At 43.1% G+C, this 16,688-nt stretch overlaps 1 protein-coding gene across 3 annotated transcripts in view; it reads left to right on the plus strand.

Moving 5' to 3' along the window:
* Positions 1-16,688, plus strand: part of FRMD4B (FERM domain containing 4B) — a 325,403-nt gene that overhangs the window by 173,677 nt on the left and 135,038 nt on the right. Inside the window, exon 1 of one of the 3 annotated variants that reach the window (XM_057705043.1) lies at positions 4,829-4,846. The exons of the other annotated variants lie outside the window; for them this stretch is intronic. The gene's annotated coding sequence lies outside the window, so the exon portion shown is untranslated. Of the gene's footprint in view, positions 1-4,828; positions 4,847-16,688 lie in introns of those variants that run through there. 3 annotated transcript variants of the gene reach the window in all.

A 16,688-nucleotide genomic window follows, 5' to 3' on the forward strand; every position in this document is an offset into this window, starting at 1 on the left:
TTTTGGAAAACTGTAGTACATTGTGTTGGAATTTTTATGGTGTGTCTGGCATTCATTTGGTATATGGACTGTTCTGTGATGAAAGTGATAGTTTTGTGATAAATGCAAAGCTTCTCGTAAAGATTTCTAAAACTATTTCTTTAAAAATCAAGTCTACACTTCCACATATTTTCCCTTAAAATGAAGGACCTATTTCCTTGGTCCCACTTCCAGGGATGGTGAAAGCCTCCACAAAGTCACCAATATATTGTCTAAGCTCACCCGTTAGTCATCATCCAGTTCTGTCACAATTTGCACTTTACAGGTGTAATTTCATTTGGACCTATTCATTTATTTATTTATTGGCTGCATCGGGTCTTCTTCGTTGTTGCGAGCAGGCTTTCTCTCGTTGTGTCGAGCAGGGGCTAGTCTTCATTGCAGTGCATGGGCTCGTCATTGTGGTGGTCTCTCCTGTTGTGGAGCACGGGCTTCTAGGCACGCAGGCTTCAGTAGTTGTGGCACACAGGCTCGGTAGTTGTGGCTTGTGGGCTTAGTTGCTTCGCAGCATGTGGGATCTTCCCAGACCAGAGCTCGAACCTGTGTCCCCTGCATTGGCAGGTGGATTCTTAACCACTGTGCCACCAGGGAAGTCCCTACAATGTTGTTTTAATTTCAGGGTTTTTTTTTTTTTTAATTTCATTTCATTTTCAGTGGGACTCCATAACAGGGCTCCCTGAGTCTACATTCTTGGATCCCAGGTTAAGCCCTGCCCTGTGTCTGATTGCCCAACAGGAACCATTTGGAAGAGCGGTGGTTTCAGGTTGGATATAGAGTGAGATTTGCTGCTATTCCTGTGTGGGCATTTCTATGCCAGTTCTAAAGGACCACTTCCTAACTAACACACTGATCACGGAGCTCCTATCTGATACCCCATTGCTGCAGAAACTACCCGTTTCCCCAAGGCTGGATCCTTGGTACCTCGGCCTCCCAATGTCTTTATACTTGGAGCTCCCCCCAGCTCCCCAGTTCTGTGTTGATAATCATTCAGCTTGTTGAACCATATTGGTCAGCTGATATCTGATGCCAGTTATCCTGTCTCCCGTGAACTGCTGTATTAGATAGGACCTTTTTCTTTGCAAACCAATTTTTTTAAAATTTATAGTAGCTTATACAGAAGTAGAAATGATAGTGATTCAGACAGTCATTGAAATCTGCCTCTCTCCAATGCTTCTGTTTGGCCTGAAGGGCTCTGGTACCTCAGGCTCTCATCCCAGCAGCTTTTTAACTGCAGAACAGAGACAAACACACTTCTTCCCTGATCCCTATAACTAGTGAACATGAGAGACGGGTATTTCCACTGTTTATTCCTGAATCACATGTTTGTTATCCCTTGATGTAGGGACGTGAGGCTAGCTCACCCTAATCACTTTGCTGGTGCCCTCATAGAAAAGCAGACTTTGGATGAGCCAAAACAACACTTTCTCTGATCATCTCCTAGTCAGTTCTCCTGTGTGCCCTCACAACCATAACCTGACATTGCCCCAACCTTGTATTTGGTCCGTCACTTTACCTGGCCCTTCAAGTTGGCCTTGGCCTCCTGGTTTTAGCCCATTCCATTGCCTCGATTCTGAAACTACTTATCAAAATTCTGACTGTCCTTCAATAGCGAAAAAGTTCGTTCTCTCGGTAGGCGGTGCAACCTGGGGAGAAGAGTCACCATTTATTGAGTTTTTACTACTATCTATTCCCAAATAGAAGCTTCCCCTAAATATAAAGTCACTCCCCATCTTCCCACTAAGAAGATTTAAAGCAACTGTTTTAAGCCAACTTGAATATATAAAAATTTAGGAATTTTGATGAAATAGTCCAGTGTTTACTTCTAGTATTTAAGATCGTTTGTTCTATGGAATAATAATTTGGGTGACTTCTGTCTTGCATTTTCCTTCTTTATGAAGTAATTTTTTTTCAGCCTTTCCACGTGCATCTGTGTATTGGCCCTGAAACAAAAATCTCTCTTTGAATCCTCCTTCTAGCTTACGCAAGCACAGCATCTTTCGTCTGCCGAAGTCATTTGAGCTACAGAATTTTTTTTTTTTTTAATTGAAGTGTAGTTGATTTACCATGTTGTGTTAGTTTCTGGTGCACAGCAAAGTAATCCAGCTTTACATATATATATACTCTTTTTCATATTCTTTTCCATTATGGTTTATTACAGGATATTGAATATAGTTCCCTGCACTATACAGTAGGACCTGGGGTTCTTTATCCATTCTGTGTATAATAGTTTGCATCTACTAATCACAAACTCCCAATCCATTCTTCCCAATCCTCCTTCTTGGTAACCACAAGTCTGTTCTCTATGTCTGTAAGTCTGTTTCTGCTTCGTAGATAAGTTCATTTGTGTCGTATTTTAAGTTCCACATATAAGGGATATCATATGATATTTGTCTTTCTCTTTCTGACTTCCTTGGCTCAGTATGATAATCTCTAGGTCCATCTGTGTAGCTGCAAAGGGCATTATTTTATTCTTTTTTATGACTAATATTCCATTGTATATATGTTCCACATCTTTATCCATTCATCTGTTGATGGACATTTAGGTTGTTTCCATGTCTTGACTATTGTAAACAGTACAGCACTTTTTCAATCTCCATATATGATGCTTCACTGGGAGTATTACTGCATGACTTTTTTTTCCCCTTTTTCATTCATCCTAGAGGTGTATATGCATGGTCTTCCAGCACAACCACCTGCTGCCTGGCCTTTTAAGATAATGTTTAAGTAACTCATTTACTTTAGCATTCAGCCCCTCCCATTGTGAGGTCACATGCCTGTAATAATTACCAAATCTGTATTAACTTCTTTGCCACCTTTTCTACTGATTTCATCAAGTGATCTTTATAAGCATCCAAACTTGATATTGAACGAGGTTGTTTCAAGATATTGTGTCTTCCCCTGACAATACATTGTAGTTCAAAGGAATTGGAGTCTTTGAAAGGACTTGAAGATAAAGCTACTCTCTCATTTCTAAGGAATAAGGGGCTTTGGCAGGGAGGGAGAGCACCTCACCTTTTATTTAAATACATGGTATATGTCTATCTGCTAGGCAGATTCTTTATGCTTTGTATGTACAATCTAATTAAATTCCTCCAACACCCCTAATGAGATAGGGATTTTTATCCCCATTTTACTAAGGAGAAAATGGATTCTCAGAGAGGTCAGGTAACTTTCTCAAGAACATACAGCTACAAAACACCAGGTTTGTCTGGCTCTGGAACACATGTTGTTAGCTATACCACATGCACAAAAACCCAAAAGATTCTTTTTTCAGGTGGGAAAAACATAATAACGTGTCACAGGCTCTTAACCATTCTAAAATTAACAAGTGGATTTATTATTTTTACCAGATTTTGTTTTTTTTTCTGTCTGCTTGACCTTGAAGTATAATGTATTTTTTTAATAAATAAATGTATTTATTTATTTATTGGCTGCATTGGGTCTTCACTGCACACGGGCTTTCTCTAGTTGCGGTGAGCGGGGGCTATTCTTCATTGTGGTGCACAGGCTCCTCATTTTGGTGACTTCTTTTGTTGCAGAACACGGGCTCTAGCCGCGCAGGCTTCAATAGTTGTGGCTCACAGGCTCTAGAGCAGAGGCTCAGTAGTTGTGGCTCACGGGCTTAGTTGCTCCGCAGCATGTGGGATCGTTCTTCCTGGAGCAGGGATGGAACCCGCGTCCCCTGCATTGGCAGGTGGATTCTTAACCCCTGCACCACCTAGAAAGTCCTAATGTATTTTGATTATTCCCTATCCATTGAGCAATTTCAATAGTAATGATTGTTAAATGCAAATGATGAAATAAATCCTTTTTTGAGACCAAAGTCATCCTGCCAAGATTTTCTGTTTGTGGCTAGCTCTCTGATGCTGATTGATCTTACAAAGGTTGTCCCATGGAATTCTGAGTTTCCTTCTCAGTGTAAATGTTTTTGGTGTAAAATGGCTGTGAGTAGCACAGTTAAGTGTTTCTGTTTGTATTCATTAAGTTCCCTGCCTTAACAATAAGGATGCAGATGCAGAGAATGGGCTGGAGGACATGGGGTTGGAGGGAGGTGGGGCGAAGGGGAAGCTGGGACAAAGTGAGAGAGTAGCATAGACATATATACACTACCAACTGTAAAAAAGATAGCTAGTGGGAAGTTGCTGTATAACAGAGGGAGATCAGCTCGATGATGGGTGATGCCTTAGAGGGCCAGGATGGGGAGGGTGGGAGGGAGTCGTGGGAGGAAGGGGATATGGGGATATGTGTATAAATACAGCTGATTCACTTTGGTGTACCTCAAAAACTGGTACAAGAGGGTAAAGCAATCACATTCCAATAAAGAGCTTAAAAAAAAATTCCCTGCCTTGTTAAGAATGTATAAAGATTAAAGAGCCGAAATTGCAGTTTGGATTCTTAGATGGCAGAGCCCATCTCTGAATTATTATGCAGTGCAGGTCATGCATTATCAGTAAACAGCATTTCATCATGTGTTTTAAACGTGTTATTAAGAAAGGCTTTAGGTGGCCCCAAAAAAGAAAAATAGCAGAAGTTTTGGGTTGTCGGGTTCTTTTTTTTCCCATTGCTCTCCTGACTCATGTTGAAAGGCTTTTGTTTCTAATCAAAGCAACACACGGTAAGGTCATTTCCTTGCGATTATATGGCAGCGGAAGGCGTCGGGGTTTTTAGGTCTCTACTTCCACCAGCTTGTATTTGGAGAAAACACGCACACACACACACATCACACACACCGCAAGTGCTTAATACATGTGTCTTTTGTCCTGCCCGTTCTCTCCAGTCCCTTTAAATGAGCCGAGATCATGGTTCGGAGGTAAGAACAATTTCTCTTATAATCTTTTGACTACAGACAGTATAATGGTGCCTCCTGAGCTCTTCCTGGCATTTCTTAGAGAATCGAGGGCAGATTTTCATGTTATAGGGGGGTGGGTGAACGTAAGTACTGATATTTCAGAACCCCACTTTCAGAAAAGGAAACTCCAAGAAATGTTTGTCTTTGCTCTTTTCAAAGAATTATTCCTTCCCCGAAAGAGTTGGATCTGCTCCAGTGTGATACCACTCTGAAGATCGTCCTTAACGCTCATCTTTCGGAGGGTTTTCCTGTCATTGTTTGAAATGTTATCTCTGCTCCCTTAAAGGGCCTAAAAGGCTGATTTCTTGTTTTTTATTTCGGAACTTTGGTAATTATTGTTGAAGTGTGTAATGCCCCCTCCCCCCTCCCCCAACCCGCCACCATTCTTTTCTTTTCTTTTTTTTTTAATTTTGAAGACTTGAGGTCTTTACGGATGTAGAAAGGACAGGGCAAGGGCAGGAACGGTGTCAGTAAGCGGCATGAAAATGCTTTGAGATTTGAGTTGTCAGTCATCTCCTCAACACAGTGTGTTTGGAACCTTCTCTATTTCCGGGAGTGTTTAGCAGCAAAGATCCTGTGGGGGCCTAGAACTCATTAGTAGCTCTTCTAAAAGGACCTTTTAACGTACATCCCTGTCTTGCCTCGAGACAGAAGCAGGAAAATTGAATTCCGTCCCTCAGTCTAGTTTATGAAGACTTTATGTGATCAGAATTCAACGGCTCCAAGTAGAGACCTCATAAATGCCACTTTGGGGGAGGGCTATCAACTAATTCATAAAACCTTTATGATTTGTCAGAGGAAGTCCTACATCCTAATTAAAGGGAAGCTTCTTTTTTTCTTTCCTCCCTTGTGATGTGGTTATGCTATACTCATCAAGTCCAGTTCTGTGTGTCCACTTTTTCTTCCCCTCATAGGTAGATGTTGGAGGTGGAGGAGGGGAGGAAAATCTGGGTAGACTTCAGAAAACAAAGGAAATTGTCTCATCCAGGAGGCTGCAAAGCTCTTGGGTATAGGAGGAAGTCTGTGGAGGAAGTGGGTAGGATTGGGTAGAGAAGAGAAACGTCAATAAATATATCACAATAGGGACTGGGATTGTACCCCCTTGTCATAATCTAACACAATACTCTGGCCTTAGAAATGAATCAGTTGTCTCTAAATCAGTCCTGTCTAAATGTATCTAGTGATCTGAAGAAGTAAAAAAGAATATAATTGTATACAAAATGCAGTGCCTTAACCTGGATTCGCAGGGTGGCATTATGGTGACACAGAGCCTCATGTGAGAGGATCCTGTTCTTAAGATTCAGGCCATAGGAGCCCCCCTAGAAGTAAGATCATCTTGTATTGCAGCCCTTTCAGGAATCAGAAACTATGTCTCTTAGCAGAGGATCTAAGATGTTCCCAGACACACCAAATGCCACTCTAGGGCACGTTCTCGGTGTTTCAGTGCACCGTGTATTTCGTCCTTCATTTGGAATACACAGGAAAGTGGTAACTACTGGAATGGGGATTCCCGTGGTCAAGTACACTCCCCCACCCCCTCATGGAGAGAGTACTCAGTAACTGTGGGGAGGGTGGAGGATGTGTGATGGACAGAAACCATTGGTTGTGTAGAATTGTTAAACATATTTATGCCATGGACTATGTGAGCTGGAAGAAACCTTGTCAGTCACTTTGTCCAGTCCCGTGCTGTTACTGAGTAGATGAAAACCCAGAGTAGTGGAAGAATTTCCCTAAGATCTCCTATCCCATTAGGGGCAGGGCACAGCCTAGCGCCCTCTCTCCTGGGTCCTGAGTCTGTACTGTGTCCACCCCAGTGCTGTCTCTAGGCCCAGCTGATTGCTTTCTCTCATTTCCAGCATCTCTGCATTTCATGCAGCGTGAGTTTCTTCTCATGCACTCATTTCTATCTTGGAATAGAAAGGCGGGTGCTGCATCCCAAATGAGATTCTGCTTCTCATTATGGGCTGCTTCCAACTGCTGGCAGAAACCAGTGGGCGGGTACTCGAAGGACCCCAAGAAAAAGAACCAGCAGTCTTGTCACTAGTCATAACAAGCTGTAGTACTAGGTAAAAATTTACTGAAACACTTTCTCTTTGCTTTGAAAATGTTGTTAGAACTCGAACATATTAGTTAGCTCTTCGTAGAGGCCTGTTTCAACATCATAATTCAAGTATGAGACACATTTGTTTGTCCCTAATCTGGATTCCGTGAAGCACCAGTTAAGACTTTTTCTTGCTTAATGTTGGAAAACTATGAAAACTTTTAAATGAAAGACTTTGTAAGCTGGGAAGATAAAGCTGAGTACAGGTAAAATATACATTAACATATGTTAGTATAATCTGCCAAGGTTAGGCAAACAGTTTATCATTCCAGTAAAAGCAATGAAAGCAAAGGATAATATTGGTGACATTCTCTGTTTATTTTAGATGCGTTTTTTTTTTTCCTTAAGAGAAGCCTTTGTAGGTGGGGCTGTAAAGTACATGTTCACTTCTGTCCTCTTGTCTTGGTTTGTTTCCTCTTTTGGTTTTCTTTTCTTCTATCCTTGCAAGTTAGAATGAACAAGTCAGCAGAGTTTGTACTTGTTTTTTCAAGATTTTACTGTATACCACCCTTTCTATTAGAGGTGTTTATATTCAGGTTTTCCAGTCAGGAATGAGATTAGTCCAGAAGCTGACCTTCCACAATAGGAAATCTTTATCTGAAGAGCAGTGTGAGAGATAGAACTGGATTCCAGGTCTAAGTCTGCCCCTTACTGATAAGCTCTATGGCCTTGGAAACTGATTTTTCCTATCCAGATCTCCGAACCCACATTTGTGGGTGAAGAAGTTAGTCTAGTGCTAAGGCCCCTTTTCAGCTTCCAAATGCTCTAACTTTAATTATATGAAGTAACTTCAGGTTCTTTACAAATCAGTAGTGGCTGTCTCTGCTTCTCTGCTAGCTACCTTCTCCCTCTCTTCGTTTCTTTCTTCCCCTCCCTTTTCCTTCTTCTCTCCCTTCTTTCTTCCTTTCCACTGATGTTTCCCTTTTCACAAAAAGGGATTTAGGGCCTGGACTATAATGACAGATGCCTGTAGAGCCAGGGGCAGTCCATGAGTAGGAGCAACGGGAGGAAGGAGAAAATGGAGAAATTGGAGAAATTCTCCAAACTGCAAGCTGAAATCAGACATGGAGATGCTATGCAGGAAGAAATCCGGACCTTGTGGGTCATGGATACATCTCTTGCATTGAAATTTGACACTGCTCCTTGCATTCCAAATTCCTTAGAAGTCAGCGCATACTTCCTGGGTGCTTCCTGTGCCAGCCGCGTGCCAGACTCCCGCTTACAAAGGTGAATGAGAGACAGCCACTGTATGAAGCCCCGACCAGTGGGGGAGTGCAGACTGGAACTCTCTGGTGACTCTCAGTAGCTCTTCCAAGCTTGACTTTTAGTTCATTTATTGCTCACTCCTGGGGAGTGGAAAAGCTGTGGACATAAAATGGCTATGAGTAGTAGAATTTAATTAATATGATTTTTGAGGTCAAAGGATTAATCTGACGGGCGTTTTTAGGTAGAAATCAAACAGTGTCGATTACAGCAAACAGTGACACCCTGAAGCATTCAGGAGTCCACTGGTAAAGCTTCCGCTTTTGGTGGGCTCCATCCAGATGAAACAGGGGGAGGAAGTGGCAGGAGTCTTAGCACATAAATCCTGCTTGGCCCCTTATGAACTGAGTGACCCCTCTGGCCTTACGACAGGCACAATTAAAATTACCTTCTTAGGTTGTTGAGGGGATTAGAGCTGGCCTCTGGCAGTTACTGTCATTCAGTAATATTATTATACATCTATCCCAAGTACCGCAAATAAAAAGACAAGGGTGCCATGAAAATACGTAAACCCCACCAGAAGACTGTGTACAAAATAATGAACGGGTCATGTTTTTCAGGGCCCTTCATGTTCATGATAGCATCAATATGAATCAGTTATTCATTACCCCACATCTTGCCATCGTCAGGACGTCCATCAGCCTTCCGTCCTTTGGGACACATGCGATCACTTGACCCTGCAGACATTTGTCTAGATTGCATTGGGCACAAGTTCACAAATAGCAGTTCCCTGGGGGTCGGTGGTTAAGACTCCACGCTTCCCATGCAGGGGCACGGATTCAATCCCTGGTCGAGGAACTAAGATCCCACATGCCTCGTGGCGCAACCAAAAAAAAAAAAAAAGTTCACAGATAAGTAAATCAATTGCAATATGTCCATTGCAGACTTCCATCTTGGGCTTGAGGTCAAGTGTTCATCGACATGGACCCAGAATATAAATCTGACGGAAATTATAGAAAGTCTTCCTGGAAAGACTCTCACACAGACATTTTGCTTATACTTTGGAGGGGGTTGTTTGCAAACCCCTCTACCCGCGTTAATAGACTTGTAAGAGGTCCTGTATCCCAGCTGAGGAAATGGGATAAATGTATGTGTCTCTCAGAGGAAGGGTGAGAAGCTCGTTGGCCTCTGTGTGTGACACCTGAGAAATGAGTTTTGTGGAACCCGTTAGCACTTAACCTTATTTGAGCAGTCTGAAAGTATGCGATCCCGGAATGGACATGGGCTCCACAGGAGGTATTTAGAACTTAAGTGTGAATCCTGCCACCTCCTCCTCTGCAGCTGTTTATACTCCGCTCCTCCTTGAAGAGGAGTCATACCTCGACCAGCAGTGGGGGTGTGGAGGAGGCAGGTGCCCTCTTGGTACTTGGCCTCATGTTGAGTTGAGCGTAAAGTCCCTCTAGCGGGACATGTAAGTAATTGCTCTGTTCACCATTAGAACAGTCACCTGGCTTTAAGGATTCATCTGAAAATCTGCAGAGGTTTGGCAGTAACCACTGTATTTGAGTTGCAACAGTAGCAGCTTGTTCCTATAACCGTTCACATCCCCAAGCGCTCATCTCAAGTGCAAACACCCCTCTTTGTTAGAACAAGTACTGAAGTCCAACATGTCACAGGTCTTACTTTGCATTATCCTTTTTTCCTTCTTTTTAAAAGAAACTACTCATCAACTAGTGATAGCTTTGGAATATTTTATGTGAAACAAGAAGACTCCGTTGCGCTCTCAGTTTTTAAAAAATGAATAAGCGGGCTTCCTAGATGGCGCAGTGGTTGAGAATCCACCTGCCAATGCAGGGGACACGGGTTCGATCACTGCTCCAGGAAGATCCCACATGCTGCGGAGCAACTAAGCCCATGCGCCACAGCTATTGAGCCTGCGCTTTAGAGCCTGTGAGCCACAACTATTGAGCCCATGTGCTGCAACTACTGAAGCCCACTTGCCTAGAGCCCGTGCTCCGCAACAAGAGAAGCCACGGCAATGAGGAGCCTGCACACCACAACAATGAGTAGCCCCCATTCACCACAACTAAAGAAAGCCTGCACACAGCAAAATAGATCCAACACAGCCAATTAAATAAATAAATAAATAAATTTATATAAAAAATGAATAAGCAACTCCATTTTTTCATCCAACAGACATTTATTGAGCAGCTGCTTTTGCAAGGTGCCAGCTACAAGCTCCAGGTCCAGTGATTAAGAAGACACATAGGGTCCCTGGAGGCAGATATCATATAGCAAAGTACATCGTTCTTTAATTACAATTGTGAAAAGTACTGCAGAAGAGAAGAACAGAGAGCTAAAAGAACACGTAACACATAGCACTCGTAGTAAGAGTTATGGAGCCCACGGCTATTCCAGACACTGTGCGACAGCTTACTCAGGCACCAGTACTGTTTCCATCACTCAGACCAGGAAACAGAGTAACAAAGAGACACAGTCATTTGCCCATGTGGTGCCACTAGCAAAACATGGAAGTCAAGATTTGAACCCTGGGCGATCTGACTTCAGAGTCTTCACTCAGAACCACTACACAATGGCTTCTCTGAGGAATTCACTTTTAATCTGTGTTTTTAAGGATAAATTGGCTTAGCCAAGCACTTTCCAAACCCCTTCATGCTTTGAGATGGGAAGGAGATCCCATGGAGGAAGAACTAGAAGAGGACTGTGTAGGTGGAGCCCAGAGAGCGAGGGAAAGGAGCACAAGGGGAAAGGTGGGCAGGCAGTGGGCAGCGCAGGACAAGATGGGCTGTGTGAGGTGGGCTGCGGGAGCCTGATTCTTCTGGCTGAATCAGGTCAGCTCTGAAGCTAGACCCCCTCGGTCAAGAAGACCCTCTCTGGGATCTCCCATTCCTATGAGATGAAAACATGGAGGGGAGTTCTGCTGATCTGGCTATATTGTTTCAGATCCATTGACCTTTGTGTATAAACAAAGCATCCTGCTTGAGGATATTTTAACTGTGTCATCAACCTGTCCCACTGATGTCTTTTCCAAGCCCAAATATTTTCCCCCTTTTCTGCGGTATGCAGAACTACATTTTTGTTAGTGGTCCATGTAGCCACAGTGCGCCCATAGCAGGTCCAGTAGTCATCACCATTCATCATGGCAGGTGCAGAATGGCAGGTGCTGTGTTGGGTTCTTTCCACCCGTTCTTGTGTTTCAGCCTCAACTCCACGAGGTAAATACCATTACTATCCATATTTTTCAGATAAGGAAACCGATTTACAGGGGTTAAATGACTTGCCCAGAGTCCCATCAGCTAATTGTCAGAGTCAGGTCTTGCACCCAGGATTGCCTGATGCCAGAGTCCGTGCTTAACCCTGCGGTTCTCACTTCCTGTTTTACAGACGCAGTAACTGTCCAAAGTCAGTGATAAAACTGATTCTAAAACTCAGAAGTTTCATTTTCTAGGCCAACATTAAATCTCATAAGAAAAGTGAAAAAGAAAGGAAACTGAATAGAACACCATGGACCTTCACCATGACCTGAAGTAGCCTTGTAAACATGTTACACATTTACCAGCCCACAGAGATATGTTACCAGCCCACCAGCTCTTATGGTAACATGGGCAAAAGTAGAGGGATCCGCACGGAGTGGAGGATCTGTGTTTGGATATTAACCAATAGAAGTTTGGAAGAGAGAATTAAGAGTAAAACACAATAGTTTTAGTATTTATTATAAGTGGTAGTCACTGTGTGCCAAGCACTGTGCTAAGTTCTTGACAGGTATTCACTCATTTAATCCTCACAATAATCTGATAAAGTTGGTCATACTTGTATGTCCATTTTACAGATGAGGACCAAAGCAGCAGTCTTGTCGTTGTCTCTTTGATCTTTGCCACCCCATCCCCAGCCTTATCTCCTTATAGTAACTAGAGTTATCCTTTACAACTGTCCCCAGATCTTGCTTCCCCCTTGCCTAAAAGCCTCCAATGGCCTCCCACTGCATTTGCAATAAAACCCAGACTCCTAACTGTGGCCTGCAGTGCAGTAAATGCCATAGCCCAGTGGTTTTCAGACTTCAGCACACAACGGAGTGACCTGGATGGCTTGCTAAAACACAGATGGTTGGTCACCACTCCATGTTTCTAGCGAGCCCAGTTAATATTGACCCTGCAGGTCCAGGAACCACACCTTGAGAACCACTCTTGAGCCCCTCATTAATTCCCTGACCTTGTCTATTGTGCTCTCCCTTTTGGTGCCAAGCTCCAGCCACATTTGCTGCTATTCTTTTCTTAAACTGTGCATTCTCAGTGCGACATCTTTACTCCAAGGAGCATGAAAATTGGTGCTTGGGGGACAAACATTAACACCTCAGATGTTACAATAGTTTGTGGCCCTCAAAAGCTCAACTCTAACCAATAGATATACAATATATCTATGGTATTAAATTTTCATGAGGGAGGAGGGCGTAAGGGGAAAAATAAATGTCTAGAGAAGCTACTTAAGAGTGTAATCATGAAAAAAACTTGTGCAACAGATCCTAAACAAATTAAGCATATTCCTGCCACAGGGCCTTTGCACTTGTTGGGCCTCTGTCTGGAATGTTCTTTTTCCAGATCTTCCCAAGTCTGACTCCTGTTTGTTCCTATCTCAGACTTTTCTCTGCAGGGCTATTGTAAGATTCTCCAGTTCTTTAGAAGCGCTTTTTTCTCTTCACTGATTTCTGTCTAATAAAAGGCTTCAGGGACTGACAAGGTGAGCACTGGAGGCAGCCAGGCCCCTGCTGATGGAGCGTTGCAGATTCCCCAAAGTATCCCTGGGTTGGGAGAGCTGCATCCTCTTTACAATTCTAACTGAATGTCCGGGAAGCCTTCCCACTGTAAAATACTCAAGAGGAAGCATTGCATTCAGGAGCTGGCTTATATTTTAGTTGGGGTTTTTTTTTTTCTAAATTTACTTTTTTGTTGAATATTCTTATAAGGGCCAGGGGATGGTTTGGAGCAGTAGAAAGAAGGAACTCTACATCTGGCTCTGTCTAGCTGTGTGACCACAGGGAAGTCACATCCCTTCTTTAAGCCTCTGTGGCCTCATCTGTAAAATATGGATGTGACAAATGGAGGATAATCTGCAAAAATAAGGAATCACTGTGCCATACATTTGAAACTAACATTATAAATCAAATATACTTCAATTGAAGTATTAAAAGAATATGAATTAACAAAGAAAAAATAGCGCTGTGACACTTCTGCCACATCAAAACTTGTTGTAAAGCTTAAGAGGAGAAATAGAGGCCAAGGCACTTTGAAAGTTTAAAGCACTCCAGACAGCCAAGGTGATGTTGTCACTAATTGGAACATTCAGAATAAGTTTATACACAGCCGGAGCTTTTGCTTCCTTCTCTTCTGTGGAGTTCAGAGGCAGAAAAGAACCCTGAAGGTTCTTCAGGCTCAGCACCTGAATATGGCCTTTGAGACACCCACCCTGAAGGGGTCTGTAGCAATTGCCTGTTTTTTATTAGTGAAAAGTGTAATAATATTAAATATTATTACCATTTGTAAAGTATGCACTCTGCTAAGCATCTTATGTATATTATCTCATGTGACCCTCCCAGCCCTGGGTGGAGGGTGCTGTTGTTATCCCTATTTTCAGATGATGAAACCAAGGCTCAGGTGAAATGAAGTATCTGCATAAGACCACACAAGTGCTGGGGAAAGGAGGGATTTCCACAGAGGAAAGCTGGGTTTAAACCCAAGTCTGACTAACTCCAGAGCCTATAGTCTGGACCATCACTTCTTAAATAATACACTATAGTTTAAAAGGAACTAAGAGGGACTTCCCTGGTGGTGCAGTTGTTAAGAATCTGCCTGCCAGTGCAGCGGACACGGGTTCAATCCCTGGTATGGGAAGATCCCACATGCCACGGAACAACTAAGCCCATGCGCCACAGCTACTGAGCCTGCGCTCTAGAGCCCTCAGGCCACAACTGTTGACCCCACTTGCCACAACCACTGAAGCCCGTGCGCCTAGAGCCCGTGCTCCACAGCAAGAGAAGCCACTGCAAGGAGAAGCCTGCACACCACAATGAAGAGTAGCCCCGACTCCCCACAACTAGAGAAAGCCAGAGCGCAGCAATGAAGACCCAACACAGCCAATAAATAAATAAAATTTAAAATTATGAACAAAAAAGGTACCAAGAGCTGCTTCTTATAGGATACTTCCAATGTACTAGGCAAAATTATTCCCATTTTACAGCAGCTACTCAGAGAAGGTAAGTGGCTTGCCTGAAGTGTCCAGCTAGTTCCAGGCAGAGCCAGGATCAGGCATCATGCCCGTCAGACTCCCAAGGGGCTGCTCCCAGCCATTGCCCTGCACCAGGTAGCCAAGTGGGCAGCTCCACTCTGATTTAGCCCCCTGACTACAGCAAGTATGATCGGAAAAGCACTAGAAATTCTGGAAATTGATGACTTCCCAATGAGTTTGCATAATCCACCATCCAGGACGCTCTTACCAGAGGCAGCCACCCTTTTTTAAATGACCACACCTCCCTCCCTTTAGAAATGCTGCTCCAGGAGAGCACATCTAAGAGACAACACGGAGGCAGGGCCACAGGGGAAAATATTTGGTTCCCTGGTTACAGCCCCAAGGGTTGGGTGAGATTTCCTCTCACAAGACTCGTCCCTTCTGAAGCGGGCAGAAGGGAACTGAGATTATTTCAGAGCAGGAATAGAAGCAGGGAGAAACTTGCCGACAGAGCATAATGACACAGGCTCAGTTCTGCTTGCGATGAAAAAGCTGGAAACGTCTTTCACCAAGGCTTTAAGGTCACAGCGGCCTGCTTTAGCAGGAGAAGCGTTCCAATGATTTGATAGGTTCCAGAAGGATAGCAGCAACGCAGCTGGTTGGAATCTGGCGGTTAAGAGGCAGAGGAGTCCCTCAACTGCCAATGAGCCCTTAACAGGAGAAACGGACAGAAAACTCAGACGTGGATCAGGAGCTGGAAATGAAGGGAAATTCATTCATTCCACACATATTTATTTAGCCCCAGAATGGGCTAGGCACTGTCTTAGGGGGTAGGAAAGCAACCGTAAATGAAACATACATTCCAGTAGCAAAAGAACAGGAAAAGCAAATGACACTGAGCGTTTGATATGAGAGTCATAGTCCTAGGTCAGGAGAACCTCAGTGATGAGCTTGCCCACTGGGGATTTTTTCAAGGATAATAATAAAGCATAACAAGCACTGTTTATTTTGGCCTCTGCCAAGCTCTGTGCTCTGTTGGTAGATATTATTAGTCCCATTTTAGAGATGTAATAAATAAGTCCTAGTAGAGTTAAATCAGCTGAGCTCTGAACACAGTTCTGTCTGAATCCAAAGCCTCTGTTCTTTCATCTTTGTCGTGTGGTCTCTCAATGGCCTCGGCATCCTAACCTAGAGCTCTGAGCAGCGCCCTGCCCCCAGACCTCCTTCTCCCATTGAAATTCTCCAGTGGTATGCTGGTAAATGTTTAACAGTCAGCTCTCTGGGGAAAAGGGCACTGGTCAGTAGTATTTGCCAGTTTCCGTGGTGTAAATACTCTCACCTTGACCAACTTCCTGTTACCAAGGTAACAACACTGCGTTGTGAAAAGATGAGCATTAGGTACCATTAAATAGCATTGTTTTCACTGATTCACTAGACATTAATAACCTCAAGAGCAAAGAGAATAGTAAAAGGGAGTACAATAATTGGAAAGTAATGAACTTTGAGCATTTATTATTCTTGTTTTAAATGTAATTTATTTTGATGTAAGTTGACATACCTTAATTTTTAATATTAGTTGTGCTTAAAAACCAGCTTGAAAATGGGACAGTAGAAGCTCATGAGCTGTTAGGAGACAGCTCCACATCACCATTCTCTCCCTCAAAAGATTCTTTTCCCCTTGTTTCCTGGTGCTCACCCAGAAGTCTTCTTGGGCTCCTATTCCGAATTTCTCTCCTCTCCTTGACCTGTGGCCTTCCAGTTTTTGGTTTGCTCTGTTTTAATCTTTGAATCCCATGTTAGCCTCAAAAAAAGACCGAATCCTCTTTGAAACACAACCCGCGTTAGGTGACATTAAAGTTTCATCACTAAGTATTAGAAGCATCTAGGTTGAGGGGGAGGTTTGTTCTGTGATGGTACAATGAGTCCTGGACATAAGAATTTTTCTGTGTTGTCCCAAATGAGTTTGACTTCTCTGTTTTCACTATTTGGGAATGCTTTTCTAAATCCCCTACCCAAATAGACATTCCTATCAACCACGTTAGGACTCTGGACCTAATAGAATCCATTTGTATTCATTGTAAACTCCCTAAGGATTTATGGCAGCCTCTCCTTATACATGGACCCCAAAGAACAGAGAGATTTTGAAAAGCATAAATCACAGACATTCTAACAAGGCTGATGAAAACACTGAAACATGGAAACTCTGACAGTAAGTGTGTCCTCTAAAATTAGTGTAAAGTTAATTTAGGTTTCCTAATT

This window comes from Hippopotamus amphibius, chromosome 13, assembly GCF_030028045.1.
Source record: "Hippopotamus amphibius kiboko isolate mHipAmp2 chromosome 13, mHipAmp2.hap2, whole genome shotgun sequence".
In the NCBI taxonomy this organism is placed as follows: domain Eukaryota; kingdom Metazoa; phylum Chordata; class Mammalia; order Artiodactyla; family Hippopotamidae; genus Hippopotamus; species Hippopotamus amphibius.